The sequence below is a fragment of the Amblyomma maculatum genome, chromosome 1 (genome assembly GCF_055883805.1).
Source record: "Amblyomma maculatum isolate TAMU_Amacu chromosome 1, ASM5588380v1, whole genome shotgun sequence".
In the NCBI taxonomy this organism is placed as follows: Eukaryota; Metazoa; Arthropoda; class Arachnida; order Ixodida; family Ixodidae; genus Amblyomma; species Amblyomma maculatum.
Genome location: NC_139344.1, coordinates 466,070,932 through 466,079,580, shown reverse-complemented (window position 1 = coordinate 466,079,580; position 8,649 = coordinate 466,070,932). Strand labels below are relative to the sequence as shown.

The 8,649-nt window shown below is 42.2% G+C and overlaps 1 pseudogene; it reads right to left on the bottom strand.

Moving 5' to 3' along the window:
• Positions 1–7,091: 7,091 nt before the first annotated feature.
• Positions 7,092–8,392, bottom strand: LOC146209868 (uncharacterized; annotated as a pseudogene).
• Between the last annotated feature and the right edge of the window lie 257 nt (positions 8,393–8,649).

The following is an 8,649-nucleotide window of genomic DNA, read 5'->3' as shown; positions in this document are numbered from 1 at the left end:
AATGGCTGCTCTGTTTACATGACTACGCCTCATGGAGATACACCCGCTATCAAGTCGGTCGTGTAGTTCCACAGGGAGCCGTCTTCAGCCCAACTTTATTTAACATTGCGTTAATTGGCCTGGTTAGTGAACTTCCAACTAACATCCACATCAGTGCTTATGCTGACGACTTCTGCATCTGAGCTTCTGGTCCAACGCAGCCACAACTGCGGGCGAGAATGCAACGAGTTGTGTCATCGACATCAATGTACTTACGGCGTCAAGGTTTGTTTTTAGCGGCAGAAAAGTGTGCAGCGATCGCATTTACTAGGAAATGTGTCAGCCGCTACCCGATTACTCTTCAGAGTCGTTATATCATACCTCCACAGGCACAGATTCTTGAGAGTAATTATTGACGATCGACTACCTTGGTCAAAACATATTAACATGGCGAAGAAAAGGCTAATCAATTTTCGCCATGTAATTCGTTTCATAGCTGGCATCAAATGGGGTCCTACTCAGCGCTCCTTACTATGGCTTTACTAGACTCTGTTTGTTAGCTACATCTGATACAGTCCCCCAGTACTAATATGAGCGTTTCCTGCTTGCGGACATTAAAAATTGTGCAAGCGTAGGCAGTGAAAATATTCCTTGGACTGCCTAGATGCACCTCTAACAAAGGCACAATTGAAGAGGCACATGCTCGCCCAATATTCATATACTTGTCACACGAACTACTTCGTGTATATTTACGAGAACTTACCAGACACCGTTTTCACCCACTGAGCAAGATTCTGTACGAGCGGCCGGACTGCGATTTTACAAGTGCACTCCGCGCCATCAGTCGCAAGTGCCAACAGGATATGCCCTCCCATATCGTCCTGCCCAACCACCATGGGTGATGGATAAATCTTTGTCTTTGGTGCACCTTCGTGTTCCCGGGATTCTAAAAGAAATCAATGGTGCCACTTAGTGGTCTCAAACAACTTACTCAGGAACCCATCTGGTCAGAACATCCTAATTATATTCACGTATACACCGTATAATCTATGTTAAAACAGGCATCCGCTGCAGCTATCGTCATACCAGCTCAGAAAACCAGCTCTACATTTTCTTTTGGGACATACTTATACATAAACCGCTGCTGAATTTGTAGCCATAGGGGAATCTGCTCGCTACATATGTGGGGAACTACCTCAAAAATGGTGTATATTCACGGATTCAAAGACTGCTTCGCAAATTTTGCAAACTTTCTTACGCTACAGTGCCTACCAGCCCCTGGCACTCAACATTATCGAGCTCCTCACATCTGCCCGACTGCAAGGTCACAGGATAATGCTTCAATGGATCCCTGCCCACTGCGGACTCCATGGAAATGAACAGGCCGATGCTGAAGCGAAAAGTTCACTCAGCAATGGCCTCCAAACAGCTGTGCTTTTTTAAAGAGTGGATACGACGGGCCTTCTTCCGAAATCTATGAAGAATGCTACAGCAGCTTATTGAGCCCAGCCAGACGCCCGACACATTCGTCTAAGAAGGTTCGATCGAACATGGAACTTTTATGTTCCATGTGATATTCCGCGGCATCAGGCATGCTTGCTACATAAACTGCTTTTAAACGTGGCTTTCACGCAGGTAGTTACATTTAATTGGACAGGTGGACTCCCCGGAATTTTCAACTTGTGGCATCCCGGAGACTGTACCATATATTATTGGTGTGCCCAGTGTATGCGTGTGAAAGAAATGTGCTAGCCGCTTCCTTCAAGCGTTTGTACAAGAGGCCTCTATTGGAGGAGCTGCTGCTGGGCGCTTGGCAGGACAAGGGGAGGGTGTTCAGGCAGTGCGGGCTCTTTGTCGTTCTTTTGTGGGCCACTGAACTTGCATCGCGCTTGTTAAGCAAGCTGCCGTGACTGTATATATATTTCATATGCCTTCTCCCACATCGTCACAGATCGTTATCTTCTTTCTTACCTTCCCCTTCCCCAGTGCAGAGTAGCAGGCCAGATTTTAATCATTCCGGCCAACCTCGCTGCCTTTCCTTTCAATAAGTCCATGTATCTTTGACGCTCGTCATTAAAGAGCATGCGGTTATTCACTGGTCTGTTTAAACCTGCACATCTATTTCGTAAATGCGAGTGCAAGAGAGGTGTTGTTTCTTGAGAGGAAACAAATACTTGCTCGGTACTGTCATTTAATGAACTGTCTTGTGGCAGGAACAATAAGAATCGTTTTGGGATCTAAAAGCAAAAAATGAAAAGGAAGGTAAACATATTTAACGTTGTTTTAACTCCTGTCCAGAGAAGAATATTAAGTAATTGCATTGTATTCTATCTATGGCAGGCTCTGGTGCAATTTCTTCGAAATCATTGATTGTTTAGGAAGTTCAAACTTTACCGAGATATTTATTTCGCAACCCAATAAAGCACAGTTAAAAGTAAGGCTTGCCCAAACGATAACTGTAAGCAAGTCGTACTATTGCATGTCTTCTTTGTTGTAGCTATATTTCGGAGATTCTTGTTAGCCAAAATTGGAACGCAGGAGTCATCGGTGTTGACGTAGTGAAACGCCAGTTGTGTCTGATGGAGCAGAGCTTTTTTATGGCTGAAGTACTGCGTGGGTGGGCGCTTTTTGTTTTTGTAATGGTACGTAAGGACACCTAATTCATTGCTTCGAAATGGCACGTCGACTGAAACATTTTAAATTGATTGTTTTTCTATGAATATTTCTTCCTTTCCATTTTTAGCAGCCGGACAATGGCTATGACCTAATAGGCGAGTTACGGTCTCATGAGGCATGCACGAACAGCAGTATTTTCTCTGACTGGTCAATTTCGTGCAGTAGATCTTGGAGAGGCTGGCCTAAAACCTTGCGCTGAATAAAAGCATGTAATCCCCGTTATTTTTGCAGCGTTTTTACACCATTCCTTATGTGAACATATGCCTTACATCACAGCAATTATTTGGATGTTGAAATTAAAACTAAGTTAAAAACAGTATTCAGTAATATTTTATTGAACCCTTCTTAGCGCAGTTCGTATGGTTATCCTTGATCGCACTGTACGCCACTTAATTCTAACCAAAAGACAATCTTTATCGCTTTATCAACCCAATTTACAAAATAAATCGACATTTCTATCAATTCTCGATTCTTTGGACGCTTTTATTAGTGAGCAGAATCGGTCAAAATATTGCATGACATGTTCTTAAAAAGTATCAGAGTTTTTGAAGCATTGCTTAAATGTCCTGCTGTCTCACATATTTCATTTTAAACATTTTTCTTTTGCAGCAGACGAAGATCGATGAAATGAGCCGGAATATGTACAGTCTCAAGGCCACTTTACTGCAGCGTGCCAAGCTTCCAAGTTTGTTTCTGATAAATGTCATTATTATGATTCTCTACTGCACATTCCCGGTTCTTCAAGACAGCAAAAAGTCATTCGCACGAAGTAGCGCGCCATGAGCATAACTATGCATATTTAACATTAGACCGAAACAGTTTAAAAGAAAGGCTCGAAAAAAGAAAACAGCCCTATGCTAGCGCTATCTGCCGACGCATCAGTATTATAAGAGTTTCTGGAGGTGCATGAAATTACGATGGGTGTATTCACACTTCCTTCGCTTCACCTAAGTTAAGCAGGATTCTGATGTTTGCCATGACCGACCAATGATAAAATCGCCTTTTGAATTTATAGTGCGAATGATAAAGATTGCATGGTGCACACACAATGAAGCCAGATGATGTCTTTGAACCAGATCTCAAGTTTTCATGAAAACTATAGTTATGCCGCGGAATTTAAACTTGTAGGCGTGTGTGCCCGCATATTGTTCTGTTTCGAATGTACTGTGCATTTCAACGCGAGTTTTCAAAAACGATATAATATATTGAGTTCAAAATAAAAAAAAAGGTAACGAAAGATAGACAAGCAGACCATAAGGTAAATCATGAGATTCTTTTCCCTCTGCCTAGAGAAGGTGTCCTCAAAAGGTCCACTGGATAAATGAATGCCTGAGTATACGGTGACAAGAACACAGACATTTACTAGTGTAAAGAGCTGTCTTAAAATTTGGCACTGGCCCTTACAAAATGTTGCCACAAGCCCCCTTGCAGAACCCTGCTTTAACAAAATTCTGGCCTTGTACAAGCACAAAGAAATATTGGCATGACAGTTGTAGCTATATCTCATTCATAACAACCGCGACGCGTGCGTCAGCGCATCTGTTGTTATTGGTGATTGTGAAATCTCATCTTGATGATGCTCTTGGAAGAAGGCAGCAGAGCAGGTAACAACAACACAAAGCGCAAGAGGCACACACATGCACACAATTTAATTAATTTAATTTAATTTATTGCATACTGCCAGCCTGAATGTCAGGCTTTAGGCAGGAGTGGGGGTTACAGAAGAATACAATTAACGAGAATACATAGTACATTCAGTCTTGCGAATGACGACACCGAAAAAAAAAGGCATATCACTTGTACAGAGCAAAAAGCACGAAAAAAGTGAAGTGTAAACACCATGATATGACAGTGTGAATCTATCATGGAATGCACTCAGAAAAGAAGACAACGTCGAACACTCAACCACATTTGCAGGTAGGCCGTTCCAAGTACGGATAGTTTTGGGAAAAAATGAGGCTTTGAACACATTTGTTCTGCACGAAAAATCGCTCACTTTCTTAGAATGAAAAGAACGGGTTCGTCGTTGGGTAACTGAATGAAAGTATGCATTTCTATCTATGCCAAGCTGGTTGTGGTAGATCAAATAAAACATTTTTAATTTTTCTTGGCATCGTCTTGCCTGCAGGATTTCTAAATTAGCTGTTTGTAAAAGTGCTGTTGGGGATGTTTTCCAGCTATAACAATTGTATATGAACCTGACACATTTACGCTGGACTTTTTCAAGTTTGGGGACATTGATTTTTGTGTGCGGATCCCAAACAACTGCCGCATATTCTAAAACCGGTCTAATGAAAGATTTGTAGGCAATAAGTCTGATTTCTGCTGGGGATTTAGCAAGGGTTCTCTTCAAATATCCAAGTTGCCTCATAGCTTTATTTACAGTGTACGTTATGTGGTCATTCCATTTTAAATCTGACGTGATTATAACTCCTAGATATTTGCAATTATTTACCCGAGATAACGTGTTGTTATCGATGTTGTAGCAGAACTTCAGCGGATTGACTTTTCGCGTCACAGTCATAGCTACTGTTTTTTTGTAGTTTATACACATTTGCCAAGTTTTGCACCAGACCTGAATTTTACTCAAGGACGTATTTAAGAGTACCTGATCATTCTGGCTGTAAATCTCGTGATAAAGTATACAATCATCGGCGAACAGGCGTATTTTAATCGATATGTCGGAAGCAATGTCGTTTATAAAAAGCAAAAAAAGTAATGGTCCAAGGACAGAACCCTGAGGAACGCCGGACTCAACAGGCGCGCAATCCGAACTCATTCCGTCAATGGATACAGTCTGACGCCGGAATGAAAGATATGCCGCTAGCCATGAGAGCAATGAATCATTTTTAAGGATAGTTTTCAATTTTAAAAGCAGTTTCTGATGGCAGACGCGATCAAACGCTTTCTCAAAATCTAGAAATATTATGTCTACTTGACTACCCCTATATAATGCTGCTGCGAGATCATGAACAGTTTCTATTAGTTGTGTTACCGTGGAATGTTTTTGACGGAAGCCATGCTGTCGGCTATCAATAATGCCGTTCTGCTCAGCAAAAGTAGAAATGTGTGCAAACATAATGTGTTCAAATGCCTTTATACAAGTACATAGCAAGGAAATGGGCCTATATGATGAAACAAGAAGCCGGTCCTCTGCTTTCGGTATCGGGGTAATTTTTGAATGTTTCCAATCGCTTGGAAGTTCTGCGCGTGACAATGATTTTTCAAATATCAGACATAAGTACTTAGCGGACCATTCAGCGTGACGGAAAAGAAAGGAAGCAGGAAAGCCGTCAATCCCCGGCGACTTTTTACATCTAGATTGAGTAGAAGTGTTAGTACTCCTTCTTCACTGATAGCTGGAATATTTATCGGAGGAATTTCGGCAAAAGCGTTGAACTGCGGAGTAACGCCATCGTCCTTGGTAAAAACAGAACAGAAATAAAGGTTTAAGGCATCAGCTACTTCCCCTTGATCCGTACGACATTACCATTGATCAACAGATTCGAAACTGATTGCTTCTTTGGCGACAAGTGACGGCAAAATTTTTGCGGGTACTCGGTAAGAAACTGTTTTAGACGTACACTTTGATAATGGTCTTTGCTCTTTTTTATTGCATTCTTCAGAAACAGACGCAGTTCAGATAAGTGGTGTGCGCCCGCAGGAGAAGGGCGCTGTAGATATTTCTTTCTTGCTTTTTTAACCTTTCGCCCTGTATGGACTATTTCTTTTGTCATCCAAGGTTTAGAAGTGCGTTTTATGACCTTTCTCTGAGGAATGAAGTGCTTTATGCAGTGCATAACTAGACCTTTAAAGAATAACCATAACGCATCAACGGATATGCTACTACATTCATGTTTGGCAACAAAAGAAGAGAACGAATTGTCCAATGCATCAAGTACATCCACATCACTAGCGCGAGAAAAATCGAGTACGACCGTTTCCCTCTGTTTCAGCTTAAAAACATTCTTCAATTTCAAGGTAAGGGACACTATTTTATGGTCAGAAATCCCTTCAAAAATATGCACACTTGGATTCATATGCATGACCTTGTCATTCACGAGAAATAAATCTAATGTCGACACACTTCCGCCGTGAACACGGGTAGGCAGTTTCACTAATTGCGTTAAATTGTGCATTAGAAGTACGTCAACAAAGAGTTCATTAGAATGAGAGCGCGCTTTTGGGAACTCATTAGCCCAATCGACAGCAGGTACATTAAAGTCTCCTGTCAACAGAATGCTACAAGATTGGTTCCTATGTTTGCATAGAAATTCATTCAGGGTTTCAAAAAATGCAGGACTAGAGTTAGGAGGACGATAAAATCCACCAATTAGAAGATGGAAACCATCCAGTACAATCTTGACGATGACGCACTCCATTCCGATAGGGTCAAGGTAGTCTGGACGCACTCAAGCACTCCTTAAAAAAGTATGGCTACTCCGCCACCTCGGGAATCTCTGTCGTTATGGTAAATTCCGTAACCTGCTGGAGTGATTTCAGCATCGCTTATATCTGGATGTAACCATGTTTTTGTAATGACTATTATTTGCGGGCTATGGACCATAACAATACTTTCCAGGTCTGTTATCTTGTTAACTATACTGCGTGCATTCACATTGAGGCAACAGAATGTACTTTTAATGGAAGGTTCGGGTCATGGTGTCGTGTCAGATACGAGTGAAGTTTTAACGATAGGCACTATCTTCCTCTGGGCGCTGTCCCATTTAAACATTTTTTTGTCAATTCTAACTTTGTCGTAGATCAACTTTACCTTTCCTCCCTACCTTCTAATATCAGCCGTGTTGTCCCATAAGCATTTTCGGATTTGCCTTGTGGCTGCCGAGAAGTCTTCGCTAACGGCTATATTCTTTTCCTTTTCTATCTTGTAGCAGTTTTGAATAACGTTCACTTTTTCTCGGTGATCAATAAGTTTAAGAATTACTGGTCTTGGCTTCCCTACTTTCTTTTTATCTAGTCTGTGTATCCTTTCTACAGAAGATACCTGTACGCCGAGTGTACTTTGAAATAAGGCATCCACCACATGTTCCAGAAGTGATGAATACGTTTCATCGGTGCGCTCAGGAATGCCAAACACAATGAGGTTATTTCGCCTACTTCTGTCTTCGAAATCAACTAACTTTTTTTCCAGTGTTTTAATTGTATTTTCCATATCAGTGATCTTCATACCAACCTCCTTTACTATCGCTGCTGATTCTTCAACCTGTTTAATCTTTGCTTCGATTGTGTCAAGTCTTTCCTTAATACTTTTTTGACCATCCAAAAGTTGCAGCAGTAGCTCCTGATTGTTTGGTCCAGGATTAACCTCGACATCACCACAAAGCATCAGCAATGAAAGCAGAATATCCTGTACGTATAGGTACACCGCACAAACACCATTGGGGCACGCCAGCAATACCAGACAACGGTTGCTAGTTTTTATGGTGGAAGAATTATTACTGACCTGCACAAAAAGCAGGAACGGGTTTGTCATGGCGTTGACCGGTGGCCCGCTGACGTGCCCACTGAAGTGGCTGCTGTGTGAAGAGCGTCTTATATAGGCCGGGGCCGAGGAAGTTGAGGGCGGTGCCGTCCAAACGTCGACGGAACGTGGTAGTTGTAGCGCGCAGACTCCGTAGAGTCCGGCAGCAGTGACACATGTTGCTTCATCGGGTATGCTTGCCGGTCCAGTCAAGCCGTGAAATATCTGCACAAAAAGCAGGAACGGGTTTGTCATGGCGTTGACCGGTGGCCCGCTGACGTGCCCACTGACAACGCTGCTCATCGTTCGACTCTATTATTGATGATGCTGAATGATTTCAAGTGCTGGGTTCTGGTAACGAAAATGCGTACATGGCTGCAGGACAATTCTGTACAGTTCTGGCAGTTTTATCGAATAAATGTGTTCATTTGGCAGTCAATGCTTGTCCTGCCGTCCTTGTTGTCCCCACTGTACGTGTTATGCGCCCTTTCAACCCCCCCCCCCTCTCACAA